The 17,874-nt window shown below is 43.0% G+C and overlaps 1 protein-coding gene across 5 annotated transcripts in view; it reads right to left on the reverse strand.

The window, feature by feature from the left end:
* The window catches only part of LDLRAD3 (low density lipoprotein receptor class A domain containing 3), a 287,626-nt gene that overhangs the window by 205,027 nt on the left and 64,725 nt on the right, over nt 1–17,874 (reverse strand). Inside the window, exon 1 of one of the 5 annotated variants that reach the window (XM_063728475.1) lies at nt 12,747–12,925. The exons of the other annotated variants lie outside the window; for them this stretch is intronic. The gene's annotated coding sequence lies outside the window, so the exon portion shown is untranslated. Of the gene's footprint in view, nt 1–12,746; nt 12,926–17,874 lie in introns of those variants that run through there. 5 annotated transcript variants of the gene reach the window in all.

Genomic DNA, 17,874 nt, shown 5'->3' on the forward strand with positions numbered 1-17,874 from the left:
TGGGTTTTAGCTGGCTTCTTTACTGAAATCTGTTGTATCAGCAGGTCTTTATGACCTGTATGTTCTGCCGACCTCCTATCTCATCCTGTGACTTAGAATGCCTAACCTCCTGGGAATGTGGCCTAGTAGGTCTCAGCCTCATTTTATCCAGCCCCTATTAAGATGGAATCACTCTGGTTTAAATGCCTCTGACACTTTGACCCAGCCAATCCTAATAGATACTCTAGGCCTAGGGACAAACATGTACCTGTGCACAGGGTGACAGCAAGAGAACATTCAGTGAGACACTACTATAATACAAAACTGTAAGACAAACTAAATGTTCATCAAAAGGAGAATGGATGAGAAAACAGGGTACATTCACACAATGAAAGGCTACTCAGAGCTTCAATTAAATGAACTAGGGTTTACATCACTCAACATAGGTAAATCTGAGAAACTTACTGCTAAGTGAAAAGAGCGAACTGCAGAATATCACCTACATCCTGTTTAAAAAATACTATTTTAATGGATACATACAGATTTTTTAAATGTACAGGAGAGGTAAATATCAAATTCAGGGCCGGGTGTGGTGGCTCACATCTGTAATCCCAACACTTTGGGAGGCCAAAGCGGGCAGATCATCTAAGGTTGGGAGTTTGAGACCAGCCTGACCAACATGGTGAAACCCCGTCTCTACGAAAAATATAAAAATTAGCTGGGCGTGGTGGCACATGCCTATAATCCCAGCTACTCAGGAGGCTGGGGCAGAAGAATCGCTAGAACCCGGGAAGCGGAGGTTGCAGTGAGCCAAGATGTGCCATTGCACTTCCAGCCTGGGCAACAAGAGCGAAACTCCATCTCAAAAGAAAAAAAAAGAAAAAAAAAATCAAATTCAGGATCATGGGTACCTCTGGCAACTGGGATCGTACACAGTGAACTTCAACTGCAAGATTTCTGTCTTAAAAAAAAATGTGGGCCGGGCGCGGTGACTCACACCTGTAATCCCAGCACTTTGGGAGGCCGAGGCGGGCAGATCACAAGGTCAGGAGATCAAGACCATCCTGGCTAACACAGTGAAACCCCGTCTCTACTAAAAAATACAAAAAATTAGCCGGGAGTGGTGGCGGGCGCCTATAGTCCCAGCTACTCGGGAGGCTGAGGCAGAAGAATGGCGTGAACCCTGGAGGCGGAGCTTGCAGTGAGCCGAGATCACACCACTGCACTCCAGACTGGGAGAGAGAGCGAGACTCCATCTCAGAAAAAAAAAAAAAAATCTGAAGCCAGCATGGCAAAATATTAGAATTCAGTGGAACTGGGTACAGGCACACAGCAGGATTTGTGCTATTCTTGGTAACTTTTGTCTACCCTTTAAAAATGTTTCCTTGCTAAAATTTTATTATAAGAAACAAAAATTACACTAATATTTTAGAAAAAAAACCCTATGAAAGACATATGGAAGCATTTACCACTATATTCTCGCTTCAAAAACCCCACCAACTACAAAGGAATGCGAGATAAAAGGGGGCAAGTGTTCATACTGGAAAAGAAAGAGCAAATGCAAAGACCTTCTTCTGGGAGATTCCATCTATTATGAGCTCTTTTCATATTCTGAAAGGCAGCAACAGTTGCAGGGTAGAAGCTGATTGTGGAGGAAAAAATAAACATATCTCCTAAGATAGATTTACCCACCAAACTTACTAAGCCATGACATTCCAAAAACAGAAATAGCAAGGCCTAGCCAGTAGGTCAGGTATTTTTTGAATACTAACTCCCTAAGAAGTCAGGGTGAGGAAAGCCACAGTAAAGCTGTCTTCCTTAGAATAGTCCACACCATCTGCCTCCTCGCCCCTCAACATGGGGCTGCAGAAGGCTGAGCAAGGCTCAGATGGGCTCAGCTGGGGACAGCCAAGGCTGTGACTTGGTAGGGCCCCCTGGCTTTTGCAACTAAGGAGGGGCCAAAGGCACAGAGCAGAGTCAAAAACCAGGGTGGCCAGCACAGAAGAAGTGGTTTGAGGGTGAAGGATGGGGGAAGGCAAGGAAACCAGACAGTGAAGCCCAATCCCTTGTCCTCCTTTCTGGGAAGGCAGTCTGTTAAAAAGAGCATGAGCTCAGGAGTGAGCCAGACTTGGGTTCTAATGCCTAATTCTCTTATAACCATAACTAGCTGTGGCAACTTCAGACAAGTGAGCTACCCTCTCTGAGCTTCAATTTTCCATTTGTAAAACTGAGGAAACCTCACCTCCCTGGCAGCATTGCTGAGGGATAGAGGGATGATAGATACAAATAATGATAAAGATATGCATATATAGATGTGGATATAGCTATAGATATAGATATAAAATATATATAAATATAGGTAAAATGTGGACGTGTAAGAGAGAAGGATAAAGTATATATAAGAGAGTAGATGGTATATACTTGGGGTTTAATAAATGGTACTAGTATATGTTACTCCTTCCTTCCCTCCATACATTCTTACTGACTCTCTGAGTCAGAGAAGGCTGGGTACCTTTTCTCTTCCTGCCTCTCTAGAGTCAGTGTAGCCTGGTCAGATGGGAAGCCTGCTGGAATCTGGGCTGGTTGGCTGGAACGTGGTGGTCACTTAGATCCAGAAAAGCAGATTGTGGGGCCAGACACCAGGTTTTAAGGACACAGTTAAAGAGCTCCCAGTGCAGACCCTGGCTGTGTGTCTTCTCATACATGATGGCCTCAGCTCAATTATTCCTAAGAAATAATTAGCCCTCCTTAAATCATTCCTAGAGTTCTTTAATAGCAGCCAAACTATACACATGAACCAACCCTTCCAAACAACTATAAAGCTATAAAGCAGGTCAAATGAGAAAGGCATATGGGACTCACCACTGGGCTTTGGGAGAGTTGCTTCACTTCCCTGAGGCTCAGTTTCCCCATGCATAAAGTAAGGCAGTAACAGATGACAACCAAATTCCCCCACTCAATCTTTGTTTCTGTGGACTCGTAATCGTCCCCACAGCAGGCAAACACATATCATCTGCCTGTCCTAGATAGAGTCTTCGGCATTTAAAAATAATAAGTGGGATTGACATAAAGCTCCTCCTCTGAAAGACTGAAAATATCCTTGAGAGGCAGGAACTGAAGATAGTTCCTCCTGTTTAATACAGAGAGACTAAAACCCAGAGATCAACCAGCTCATCAAAAGGCAGTGCTGGAGCTGGCCAACGAATCCAAGTCTCCAGCTCCCAGATGAGACCCAATTCTGGCCTCTGCACTTTACAACTATGACCTTCTCCACTCAGCTAGGAGATGGCTAGTCCCCATGGCCCCCTGCAACAGGAGAAAATAATCTCCAAAGGGACGGGAATCGCACCTGCCTCCCGTTCCCTATGGATTAAAGGGCCTTTCTGGTTCACTTCAATTATCCATAATCTTCCATCATGTCTCAGCAAATAAATGATTATTTGGCTTATCACTTCTGATTGGGAAAGCAACCCCACCAGGGAGATCAAAAACGCCAGCCTGTTTCCGTCAAGCAAAGAGGGTGTGCATATTAACCGGTGAGTCTTTTTAAATTTTCTTAAGTAGCTTAATCCATTAAACTGGTCCATCCTGCTTCTACAATCTGCTCACGCAGGCACACTCCCTCCTGAGCACGACGACAGGCCCTCCATCATGAGGAATTAGCTGACTTCTTGAGCAAATGATGTTTGTACATCTAGAAAGTGCCAGAGTTAAGCAGTGTTTACCACTGGAGTCCCCACTTTAGTATGCATGTCTGAATGATCGCAGCTTTCAGACCTCCTGAGCAAGCAATTTACCTTTGCAAGAGACTATCAGGTTTGGTAAATCTGTTTTAAAGGGCTGAAACTGTGCAGACGAACCTCTTTGGGGTTTCCAGATTGCAAAGGGTAGCCTATGAAAAGGTAGCTTATGACCTTCCAGAAAACGAAGCAAGTTTAAAAATTAAAGATGGATTATAGAGCCCTTCTCATTTGAGTCAGCCCTGGAGCCCATACACTGAATTCTATTACCATTACTTTCCAAGCTCAGGGAATTACTTACCCGCCCTGTGCCTCAGTTTCCTTATATATAAAACAGAGATTGACCAAATGCAAACTTGACAGCTCCCTGGGTAATCAAAGGGCTGTTCTATCCATCTTGGTATTGGAGCCAAGTAGTCACAGACCTGGAAACATTAGAATTCTCACTGCGTATCACTCACACCAGAAAACCTCTTAAAGAAAAAAAAAAATACTAAAATTCAGTAGAAGCTTCTGAATTTTTCACACATTTTATGACAGCATGCAGATAGTGGCCATAAGATTAACGAGGGCTCATTTCTTAAAGGTGTTATTATTCACGATTAAAGAATTATTATGATATAAAGACTAGATGTAATGTAGGTACATAACATGTCATTTCATAAGACAAAGCATTCTAATGTAGTTACATGATTAATAATTAGAGGAAGGGTGATCTGAAATATAAAAGGATCCACCCTGAACTGAATACAATAGAATCATACCAGGTGAGATGAAATAACAGAAGGGAACTGTTTATTAGGAAATGATTTTTCAGTAAATTGAAATAACATGTGCCACAGTGTGGGTCCAGTTCTTCAGGTGACTCCATTGCTCCCTGCTAACAGGGGCAGCTCAATACCAAGACGCTGGAAGAAGTCAAAGGCCTGGTGAATGCTGAGACCATGGTTAACCTTTAAATAGGTTTGAGGCCAGGTGCAGTGGCTCACGCTTGTAATCTCAGCACTTGGCAGGCCTCAGGTGGGAGGATTACTTGAGCCTAGAAGTTCAAGACCAGCCTGGGGTATATAGTGAGACGTCATTTCTACCAAAAAAAAGAATTAAAAATTAGCCAGGCATAGTGGCATGTGCCTGTAAGTCACAGCTACCCAGGAGGCTGAGGTGGGAGGATCACTTAAGCCCAGCAGGCAGAGGTTGCAGTGAGCCAAGATCATGCCACTGCACTCCAGCCTGGGAGACAGAGCCAAATCCCGTCTTAAAAAAAACAAGGTTTAAACCCTACAGTCTGCATATTCTTCAATCCCTTGCCGCCTGTCTGCTTCCCACCACCATTACTCTCTCCTGAATCTGTCTTCACAAAGTCACTGGGGGCCTCCCAATCATTGAATTCAAACGTTAATTTTCCATCTTTTCCTTAGGCACAATTCTGCTGCTTTGGATCAACTAGATCATTCCCGCCTTCTGAAATTCCATTCCCTTGGCCACCCTCATACTATATTCTTCTCTTCCTCTGCCTCCCGTTAACACACACCTGGCTCTCTGATCATTCCTTCTCAGTCATCTTGGAAGCTCCTTTCCCTCCCTTAACAGCCTTCAGAGTTTTGCTCCCAACTGCTTAAGCAAGCGATATCTTCCCTAGTTAAGTCATTTTGTCCACTATTATCTTTCACGGTGATAACTTCCAAACCAACACCGCCAATTCAGTTCTCTTCCCTTCAACGACATCCTCCACCCTTGGCTTCACATTTCCACCCCATATTGCCAAAGATACTTCCATCCCTGGCACAAGCCAGCATGTCCAAAACAGAATGTTGAGGTTTTCTTCTAAAGCTGCTCCTCCTGCATCATGCGCTAGCTATCTCAGCTGGTAGAACCACCAACCATCCCTCTCCCTTACCCCCACGCCATCAACCAACTGATGCTTTCATTAATATGTCCCACCCCTGTCACTCACAACCCTAGTCGATGCTTCTCTTACCTCTTTGGCACTAATGGCTTCCTTACTGGCTTTCCTGGCTCCAGTCTTGGCCTCTAAAAGCATCCTTCACACAGCTGTAGAACAAATCTGACCATGTCACATGCAGTTTCAAATCCCCATTCCACAGCGGGTGAAACTCATGGTCCCTGGGTCAGCAGAGGCGGCCCTGGGTATCCTGGCTAGCCCACCTCTCCAGGGGTTTTCTCCCTAGTCCCCCAAGACAATGTACAAGCCCCCACTCAGACCTCTCAACATAACTTATGCAAACCTCTATCTCTTCATTTACCGTAATGCTCCACAAATTTCTGTTGAGTGCCTTTCTTCCCCCCACAACACATGAGCAACTTTTATACCAGAGGAGGGAATGTATTCTAATGTAGCCCAGAGCCCACAACAGAGTGTCTATTGAAATGGAGAGAGAAAAAGAAGGAGGGAAAAATGGACAGCTGCTTTCCTGTGCTAAAATACTATAACATTTTGTGGATTATTCCTTCAAATTAGGATTATTCCTCCATCTTGTGGATAGTCCCGATTTGCATGCATTTTAAGACTACAGAATTAAAACATGTCTCTTCACGCTCAGATAATAACTTGCTTATTTTAAAAGGTAGGAGTGGGCATAGGAACCATAAATTCATGTTTTTATTCATATTATTTTTTATTCATATTATTATTTTCTTTCCTGAGAAGGCTATGGACCCTAAGATTTTCTGTGAGGCAACCTTTACCTCCAGACTAGCTTGAGTGTAAACCAGTAATTCTTCATGGCTCAAAGTAAAAATTCAAATGTAGTCCAGTACTTCATACTGCAACTCTGGCAGGTGAAAGCTTGCCTCCAGAACTCTGGGGCACAAGGACTTTGCATGTGATAACATGTGCTGTCAGCATCATCTGACACAGCTGCCCATAGACAAACCCAGCATTCTATGATGACCCACGCCCACAGAGCCAGCTCACAGGAAATCAAGGTCAGACACATGTTAAAGGGGAAGAGAGCCAAGCCCAGGTGCATCTGGCAGGTGACAACGCCTCTCTGAGTCAGCCCTCTGTTTCTGCTCTGCACTGGGTGGCAGACAGCCTCTCACTCAAGCCTCCAGTCCTCCATCCATAGAGAGGTTGATTCACCTTCTCCCCATGGTGAATCCCAAACCATTAGCACCCTAACTTTGGCCTTTATTTGTTTCTTTCTGTATCCAGGGAATAGTGACAGCTGCAACACAGTGTGATGGGCTACTGTGCTCTGGGACTCTCACCCAGAGCAGGCAAAGGCACAAGCCCTTTACTACTGGAGAGGTAAGGGTGAGCTTGCAGGAACGAAGGAGCCTAAAGGGGTTCAGTCAAGAGCTTGTCTCTGTTATCGATGGCCACTGAAGTGCTGGGACCCAGGCCCTTGGCCACCCCATTCCTGGAAGCTCTGGTGTCCTATGAACAATGAGGCCAGGTTATCTACCTATATGGAAGGTGGCAGCTCTCCACATGACCTGGATGTGAAGAGAGGAATAATGGCTCCACATGAAGCAAGACTGACATAGGAAATGCCAGCAGAATAAAGAAACATAATGAACCAGAGTGCCAGCACATCTCCAGAGACTCTCCTGTCTCTCCTATTGTCAATCAAGTGCCTTTATGCTAACAACATGAGAGACCACGGTTTTTAAGAGACCACGGTTTTTAAGAGATACAGGGCAAGAGATCCAGCTTTGCACTGAGCACCCGCGATAATCAGCTCCAACAGGCTCCAACCCCTGCCTGCCATGGCTCACTTTCCACCTCACATCACAATCCACCCCGTGCTGCACAAATGATAATGCATTTACAGACAGCCGGACTCTCCAGCCAGGAGGAAAAATTTCACCTAATTAAATAAAAACAAAGCAGAAAACCAAAGCCTTCAATGCCAGAAAGAAGTACTTGGTCTTTTACAGAGTTTTATAGCCAGAAATGCCCATCAAGATTTTTTTTTCTAAATGCGTGTTTTAAAACAATCCTCTATGTCCCTAATTGGAACTCCTTAAGAGAACTGCAAACAAACCAAGAAAAAAATGAATAAAGAAAATGAACAAGCATGGCACAAAAAATAAACATAGCTAATAAGTGAAAAGATGCACAGCCTCACTAGCAGGTAAACAAATGCAGGTGAAATGCCATTGTTTAAAACAATGTGATTGGCAAAAGTTGAAAAGATGGGTACTCTTGAGGGTTGGCAGGGTAAGGAAACTGGCACCCTCAGACCCTACTGATGGGAGTATAAATTGGTACAATCTCTCTAGGGCCATCTGACAGCACCTGGTACAATTAATAATGAGCTTACCTTTGGACCCACTGATTGTATTTCTAGGAATCTAGCCTTAGAAATATATAAATGCAGGGAGAAACACATAAAAGGCTGGGGTTTTTTTATTTATAGCATCACTTGTAAAAGTCCAAAACTTTAAAGAACTTAAGTATCTATATACGAGGAGATAGGTAAATGAAAGGGATCTTCAAAAAGTTTGTGAAAATGCCTATTATGAAAAAGCTATGCATGGATTTTAAAATTTTTTTGTACCCAAATAAACTCGCACTAACTTGTTATAACGTGTCTGAACAGGATCGAGTTTGAGGCACTAAGAAGGATAAGACATCAGTCTGAAAAAAGCCCCTATTGGAGCAACATGAATTCTGCTAAAACTGAAGCAAGAACAAACATCAAATTTATGATGAAGCTTGGGTGAAAGGATGATGAAATCACTGATGCTTTACAAAAAGTTTATGGGAACAATGCTCCCCGCCAAAATCAGCAGTTTACAAACACCTAACTCATTTTAAGACGGGGCAAGACAGTGTTGAAGATGAAGCCTGCAGCCGCAGACCATCCACATCAACTTTTGAGGAAAAAATTAATCTCGTTTGTGCCCTAATTAAACAGGATCCATGATAAACAACAGAAATAATAACCAATGCCACAGATAATAATAACCAATGCCAATAATAACCAATGCCAAAACAACAGAAATAATAACCAATGCCAATCTCAACTGGTTCAGCTTACACAATTCTGACTGAAAAACTGAAGTTTCTACCTGATGAATGCCAAAACTGGTGCACCCAGAACAGCTACACAGTAGAACAGAGCTTTCAATGGAAATTTTAAACAAGTGGGACCAAGATCCTGAAGCATATCTTTGAAGAACTGTATTAAATGAAACATGGGCCAGATGTAGTGGCTCATGCCTATAATTCCAGCACTGTGGGAGGCCAAGCGGGTGGATCACTTGAGGTCGGGAGTTGGAGACCAGCCTGGCCAACATGGCGAAACCCCGTCTCTACTAAAAATACAGTCATGGGGCATGGGGGTGCACGACTGTAATCCCAGCTACTCGGGAGGCTGAAGCACTAGAATTGCTTGAATCTGGGAGGTGGAGGTTGCAGTGAGCCAAGATCATGCCAATGCACTTCAGCCGGGAGAACAGAGCGAGACTCTGTCTCAAAAAAAAGAAAAAAGATGATAAAATATGGCTTAATCAGTACAATCATGAAGAAAAAGCACAATCAAAGCAATGGCTACCAAGAGGTGAAAGTAGTCCAGTCACAGCGAAAGTTGACCAGTCAAGAGTAAAGGTCATGGCAACAGTTTTTTGGGATACTTGAGAGCTATTTTGCTTGTTGGCTTTCTGGAAGGCCAAAGAACAATAATGTCTGCTTATTATGAGAGGTTTTGAGAAAGTTAGCCAAAGCTTTGGCAGAAAAATGCCCCAGAAAGCTTCACCAGAGAGTCCTCCTCTATCCTAGTAATGCTCCTGCTCAATTCATCTCATCCAACAGGGCAATTTTTTGAGAATTTCAATGGGAAGCCATGAGGCAGCCCCCTTACAGTCTTGGCTTCTGATTTTGTTCCCTAATCCTAAAAATCTTTCAAAGGCAAACATTTTTCTTCAGTTAATAATGTAAAAAACACATTGACATGGTTAAATTCCCAGAACCCTCAGTTCTTTAGGGATGGACTAAATGGTTGGTATCATCGCATACCAAAGTGCCTTGAACTTGATGAAGCTTATGTTTAGGAGTAAAGTTTATGTTTTTATCTTTTAATTCTGTCTTTCCACGAACTTTCTGAGGTCCCCTCCTATGATGCAATATCGCCATACTACCACATCAGCCTTTAAAAAGAACTCAGGAGTTAGAATGTACTGACATGGAAGAATAGCCACAATAGAGGCAGAAGGGAAAGAGCAAGTTGGAAAACAATATGTATAGCAGAATCCCATGTTTGTTCATCGCTAGAGATGTAGATGTATAGTGTACTGGTATTTACATTTATATCTGCACAGTCTTAGAACACACACACTCTGCAGGGAAGGAACTGAGAGGTCCTTTTAGAATGTGGGTATATTTTCTATTGGCATCTTTTCTTCAGAACCAATTGCTTAAAGTGTCACCATAGTAAATATGCCTGGAGAACTTACGAAAGCAGCCAAGATGATTTAGGGGAGAGGTTGCATAGCGCTGCTGATTGTAAAAATACATACACACAGAGAAAGATTTGCTCCTTTAACATTAAGAAACAAAACCCAAAAGGAAACAGTCATCTTACTCACCAAATTACAAAATATTTTCATGAAGCATTCCTTAAAGCACAAGAGAAGCAAGTTTGGGATAAGAGTACTTGATACAGTCAGAAACTAATAGTCCCAAATGTTGGCTCAAACTAAAAAGAAAAACTGAACAAGGAATCACTTAGAGAAACCTGTGGATGACTGCTTATTAATGAGTTATCATAGAAAATGACCGAAGGGCTATGTTTCCTTTTATTCCCTTTTAGAACACAAATGTATTCTATAAAAGCTCTTATGAGCTTCCACAGCCACACTTCTCCCCTCCCTTCTGGCCAGCCCCACTCCCCACAAGAGGCCCACAACTCAGTTGCCTGGGTGGGATGCCTCTGACTCTGATTAAGGGATGTAAACGTCATTCGTCCTCTGCGGGGAACGTGGCAGGTCTCTCCAAATCTCACTTACCCTCCCTGTGAGCTCACACTTATAGCCTGCTCTGGACTCCTGTTTCCACGCTACTGGGTCTTCCAGGTGGCATCAGGCCACGATTTCTACTGGAAAACAGAGCTCATTCAAGGGCGCCTGGAACAAGAGTGCTGGAGTCTGGAGCCCAAGGCTTGTGGGATGTCAGGTCGCCAAGGTTTTGGAGTTGTCCTTGCAACCCGAGTGGGTGGAGGGTTATCCTACAACCCACCTCCTGGAAGATGAGGTGGAAACTAGATCTTTTTAACGTGGAGTAAAAGGAGCCAGACATTCTTGCCAGTTCAAAAAAAGAAGAAAGGAATCTGTGATGTTGGAAGTCAGAATAGTGGCGGGGGGCGGGGGGAGGATGGAGTGGGGGCACCACCGGGGCTCTGGGGTTGGCAATGCTGTACTTCTTGAGCTAAGCCCGGGTTCCCCAGGTGTGTTTACTTCATGAAAATTCATAGAGCTCCCCAGTTAACATCTGCGCACTCTTTGGTATGTGCGTTAAGTTTCTATAAAAAGTTTACTTAAATAAAAAATAAAAAACATGTTTTTGAACAGCATAGCTGGCTCATAGACACCATTCCTCTCCTTTCTTCCTTCTACAGCCTGAGCAACCAGCAACCTCACTATCAAGTCCAAGAGTTCACAATGCAATGACAAGGGGTGGGGACGGGGACAGGCAATGGGGGCAGGGGGCGTGGGGAGAATGGCATGTCTGGGATTTATTTTTAATTGATTCACTCATTTTCTCCGAATACTCACAACAGCCCCACTCCTTTTCTGCAATGCCCAAAATGGCACGAGCCACACCCTGATAAACCCCAAGCATGCAAACTTCTCAGACCTGGCGCAAGGCTCTGCGGTGGCATCTACTGAAGCTCGGCTTAACAGCCAGACTCTGGGATGCATTCAGAAAAGTCTACATGGCTGCTGTCGCTTCGGTTCCAAAATGAATCTGAACAGGGAGTAGGGGACTCGCCTCCTGGAAGCCAATTCCAGCTCCAGTTACAATCCAACTCACTTTCCAAACTCTTCTGGGATTATTCTTGCTTATCAGGAATCTTAGGGGGGTCTTCACTGAGCTTTTCCACATGGTTTGTCTGGGGGCTCCCCCCTTCTTTTGTTTAAACATTTTTCATTTGTCTTTGGCAAAAAATAAATAAATAAATAAATCATAAAGTTTATAGCAAACTATACAGAGAGAAAAGCAATCCAGAATAATTTATGTTTGATGAGTCTACAGATGAGGCGACGTCTGAACCCGGCTTTCTTCCTCTTTTTTGCCGTAATAAACTCTTTCAAAAAGGCACTGCCCTGTCACCACCACTGCCCAGATAGATGTTCGCGAAGGAGTCTGAACCCTGGGAGAGGAAGGCTGACTTCACCTCACCAGCAAAGTTTCTGCCACCTCCCCATGGCAGGCGGGAAAGGAGGGAGCAGGTGTGATGGGCCACCCAGCCAAGGGGAGTTGTGACTTTAAGAGCACTCCAGGCGTTACCATCACTGCAGGCACCATGCACATCCCATACTGCACCCTTCCAGCCGCTTCCATTCCTTGGGCACGACAGAAGTTATCATTTCCCATAATGGTGTTATACAGCATTTTCATTAAAGCCTAGGCTGGTAATACCATTCCTTTGTATTTAGTACACAGCTCCATGCTGGTCATGCACCCCTCTCTCTGTCTATCTGTCTGTCTCTCTTTCTCAGATCAGCTTCTTGTGTTCCAACAAAACAGCTTCTGTTCAAACTTCTGGCCAGAGCAACTCCATCTCCAGACACCTCCCCAACCCCAGTAAAAATCCCAAACTTGTGTAAACACGCAAAGGTCTGCTCAAAGCTCAGCCTCCAAGAACAGGGAGGCGTGGAAGGAACACCTCAGCACACACTTGCCAGGCCCAAGAATCACAGACCCACAGTTCAGCAACAGGACACACAACCAAAAACCACAGGAGGAAAGGTTTCAAAAGAAAGAACCAACTGAAGACTTTTTTACAAAGTATCTTTTTGAGGAAAAAAAAGGGGGTGTGCCTGCAAAGCCTGCCTTACCTTAGCTCTCCACCAATGTCTTCCTGATCCTAGCGGACAACACTTATCTATGGGGCAGCAGCAAAACTGGTGGATGGGACGCAGAAAGATTTCAAGGCATCTGTAACAGCCACTGTCAATCACCCCAGCTAGAGAGAAGGAAAAAACTCAGGCACACTCCCCTGGGGGGTTGCAAACTCCTGAGAAGAAAAGGAAACAGACTTTGTAAAACACCATCCAAAGAAACAGACATCACTCCCAAAGAAAATATGGCACATATATACCATGGAATACTACGCAGCCATAAAAAAGAATGAGTTCATGTCCTTCGCAGGGACATGGATCAAGCTGGAAGCCATCACTCCCGGCAAACTAACACAGGAACAGAAAACCAAACACCACATGTTCTCACTCATAAGTGGGAGTTGAACAATGAGAACACATGGACACTGGGAAGGGAACATCACACACAGGGGCCTGTAGGGGGGTGGGGGGTGAGGGGAGGGAGAGCATCAGGACAAATACCTAATGTATGCAGGGCTTAAAACCTAGACGATAGGTAGACAGGTGCAACAAACCACCATGGCACATGTATACCTATGTAACAAACCTGCACATTCTGCACAGGTATCTCGGAACTTAAAGTAAAAAAAAAAAAAAAGAAGAAGAAGAAGAAACAGACATCACTCCTTCAAAGTCCCTTTGCATCAGCAAGCTGCTGAGAGGCAAAGAAGCCCTGCTAATAAGCACACAATTTCAGAAAAAATGTATTATTACCAAACTGCCCTTATGAATCAGGCATTATCCTCAGTACTGCTCAAAGGACAAGGGATAAGAACACTCAGGGATATTTGGAAAACAAAATATTTCTCAGGTTGCCTGTACAAATAAGGAACAGCATTTCTATCTCTAAATATACCAAATATAATCACACCTTTGGGCAAGCCGATTTATACAAAATGGACATTTTTTATATTTCAAAATTAACGGTAACTTTAGAAGTATAATGGAGACAGAATTGAAACTGCATAAATTTCCATCCTCTGCTCCCAAACATCTGACTTTTTTCTTTTCAACTTTTCCATCCAGTTTTTTCCAGTTTCAAAATTCCCAGAAGTTCACATCTTGAAATACAATAGTCCTCCCTTTTCTGCGGTTTCGTTTTTTGCCGTTTCAGTTACCCTCAGTCAATGGACTTCTGAAAATATTAATGGAAAATTCCAAAAATAAACCATTCATAAGTTCTGAATTGTGGTCCAATTCTGAGCGGTGTGATGAAATCTCGTGTCATCCTGCTCTGTCCTGCCCGGGATATGAATCTTCCCTTTGTCCAGCATACACACACTGTCTACACTATCTGCCTATTAGTCACTTAGGAACGGTCTCAGTTATCAGATCAACTGCCTCTGTCTTGCAATGTTTGTGTTTCAGTAACCAGTTTTATTTAATAATGGCCCCGAAGCACAAGAAGAGTGATGCTGGTAATTCAGGTATGCCAAAGAGAAGCTGTAAAGTGCTTCCTTTAAGTGAAAAGGTGAAAGTTCTCGACTTAGTGAGGAAAGAAAAAAAATTTATGCTGAGGTTGCTAAGATGTACAGTAAGAAAAAATTTTCTATCTGTGAAATTGTGAAGAAGGAAAAAGAAGCTGTGCTAGTTTTGCTGTCACACCTCAAACTGCAAAAGTTACAGCTAGAGTGTGAGATAAGTGCTTAGTTAGGATGGAAAGGCATTAAATTTGTAGGTGGAACACATGGACAGAAATAGGTTCCAGTTGACAGCAATTTGGTACTATATATGGTTTCAGGCATCCACTGGAGGTCTTGAAATGTACCCCCCGAAGATAACGGGAGACTACTATAGAATATATTAATCAGAATTCCTAACCCCTAGAGACTTTAGAATATAGAAGAACGACAATCTAAACTGATTAACTAAAATCAATAGTAAGAAAACACTTTTGAAGAAAACAGCAAACTTCTATGACCGTGCCTGCCTTCTTCCCCACAGTTATGCAGTTGGACTATGAAGTCAAACAGTCATGATGCTGGTGACAGGCTGCCACTCAGACTTCCCTTAGATGTGATGCCTGCATTCGTGGAGCACCCACTATGTGTTAGAGCCTGCACTGGTGCTTTCTGTTTGTCATTTAATCCACACTGCATCCCTACTGGGTAGCTACTTATACCCATTTTCCAGATGAGGAAATTGAGGTTCAAGATGACAAGCCAAGTAATGAGAACTAGGATGCAAATCAGGCTCTAACCGGCTCCCTAAATCTCTTTCCAACTGACCTCTGCCATGTCCCCAAAATAGGAGAATAGACCTGTTGATGAAGAATACATAAGTTACAATTACTTATGGTTCTCTCTCCACCCTTTCAAAAGTTATAATATCGGTATTATTGAGGTAGCAGAACTTTTGATACACAAATCCCAAATTAATTATACATCTGAAGTGTTGAAGGACCACCCAAATCTAGACTACAGCAATGACCACTGTGTTCTCACTTCTAAAATTCCTAGCCAGTGACCTCCTCAACAATGACATTTTTCACTGACTGGGGCCATGGAAAAGATATTTATACTTAATAGGTACCCACTGCCTATCGCATGCTCTGTTTTGTAGTAAGCACTCATTCAACTAACTGATTCATTCATTTACCCAAAAAGAAAGCATTAGACACCTACTATACTCAAGGCTGCAGGGAATACAAGACTTGAGCACATCAAAAACCTACTATTGAGCAGGAGAGAAGAGTGTGCACCTAAAGAGCTATAAAATTACAATTATTTTATAATTATAAAAGTTGGAAGTCATAAATGCCACAGAAGAAAGTAAGAAATGGAATGTAAGAATTACTAAGAGGGGCTGGGTGCGGTGGCTCACACCTGTAATTGCAGCACTTTGGGAGGCCGAGGCAGGCAGATCACCTGAGGTTAGGAGTTTGAGACCAGCCTGACCAACATGGAGAAACCCCGTCTCTACTAAAAATACAAAATCAGCTGGGCGAGGTGGTACATGCCTGTAATCCCAGCTACTCAGGAGGCTGAGGCAGGAGAATCGCTTGAATCTCAGAAGCAGAGGTTGCAGTGAGCCAAGATCGCACCATCACACTCCAGCCTAGGCAACAAGAGCGAAACTCCATCTCAAAAAAAAAAAAGAATTTCTAAGGAGGGGGAAATTTATTCCAGGGGAAGCATCATGGAATGCTGCATGGAATAATTTACACCCAGGCCGGTTTGCAGGTGGGGTACGATGCAGACCTCTATTCCAATGAAATGCTGAGCTAAATGGAGGCATGAAAGCAAATGGTCATGGAGAGGAGGATATAAGGGTGGGAAAAGCTTTAAGTACCAGACTACAGAACTTGGACTTAACTTTATACACAAGGAAAAGCCAACATCATCCGTTTTTTAGCAAGGGAGTGACATGAGATGAGTAATGCTTCAGGTAGGTTAACCTGGCAGCCCTATGTAGAAAGAGACTGGGAAAGAAAAGTAATAAGAAAATCCAATTTGGAAGCTATTGGAAATTTTCAGGCATCCATTTGGGAATCAAAGAGTTGGGTCTATCTTCACTAATTCCAAAATATATTCTTCTTCTAATAAGAAATATTATGAAGGGCTGGGCAAACTTAAAGTAAATAAATCTATTTAGTCTCTGACTATTTGCTGAAGGCAGAGACAACTCAAGTCATCAATCTCTGGCTTTGGAAAACAGCAGATGGTATTTTTGGCAGCAGATCCACTGTCCTAGTTATATGTTTCGCTAAGGCTAATGCTGTACTTTGTTTGCATTTCTTCTGCCTGCACCATTGGAGCAAGGGGCAAGCAATCCTAAAATGTAACAAGCAATACAGAGAGCTACCCTGGGCTTCAAATTTTAACACTCAGATACTCCAGACACAAACACAATAAAGTAGGTTATATTCTTCAACCCCTTATTCTGATAGTATTTTTTGAGGCCTGAGCACTTTGTCAATAATTCTGACCAGTTTCCTTCAAATCTTCAAAACCCCAAAGACAACAAGGAAGATAAAAGCAAGGAGTAGACTCCGATCATGAGTGGCTATGTATACAAAGCTGGAGAATTCCTGACACTGGTTACAGATTTCTGGAAAACTTCTTCGTAAGAAAAATAAAACAATCTTTTTGAAAACTGTGTTATTTGTAGACCTGCCTTTTTGATGTGCTCCTTTCCATAATATGAATAATGGAAAAAAAATGTTGCAGGAAATGAAGTGACTCATAGCATTTTCTGCATGGATTAAATTTCTGCAACTTTCGGTAAGCAAATCAGCAACAGAACGAATGGCATTTGCATTTCAGCAACACCTAATCCACTTATAAGGATGCATGACGTGATTATAGTGGAGGTGGGAAACCCATTCTTTCCTAAAGAGTCTAATTTTATCTTCCCAATTCCACTTTACATCTTTCAGCATAAACCTCTGGCTGGGGGGAAATCCATTTCTATTCTGATAGAAACTAATTTTTCAGGTATGTAAGTGAAAAATAATACAGGATTGTCTTCTCCAATGCTATTCTTAGCCTTTTGTAAATCCAGGTGACCAGGATAACCAACCAGATCCTGCAAAGGGAGTTCATCAAAGCCCTGCCTATGATGACTGCTCCCAGACCCAGGGAGTCTAAACTATGGTTCGGAAGCATTTGATTTAATACAATTAAAAGGTCTGTCTCAGAGCAAAAAAAGGGAGTTTCCTGGGAAGCACTGCCAAGATAAGGAAATTAACTCTTCAGGAAAGTTCTAGGAAGAGAAAGGTAGAAGTAGCCACAGATATGAGTTGGGGAAAGGATGGACATTTCAGCAGTATGAAATCCATTTCACTGGATACCAAGAAGCCAGGATAAAAGTGAAGGTGTGTACTTACTTGGGCCTTGATCTCACAGTGTTGGAGAAGAGAGAAAAAAATACAAAGGAGGGAGATATCTGGCAGTGGCCCCATGTGGAGACAAAGGAAGGTAAGAGAATGGTCAATTTAAGGGAATAAAAAGACGATATATATTATTTTCATAACCAAAGCTGTAGGAGACAGCTGTAATCTCCACAGTTGTAATGCTGCTGTAAAAACATGTTTTTAAAAATAAGACCTCAGTGGAAATCGAAATCCAAGCTGGAAAGCCTACAA

Source organism: Pongo abelii, chromosome 9, assembly GCF_028885655.2.
Source record: "Pongo abelii isolate AG06213 chromosome 9, NHGRI_mPonAbe1-v2.0_pri, whole genome shotgun sequence".
NCBI lineage: Eukaryota > Metazoa > Chordata > Mammalia > Primates > Hominidae > Pongo > Pongo abelii.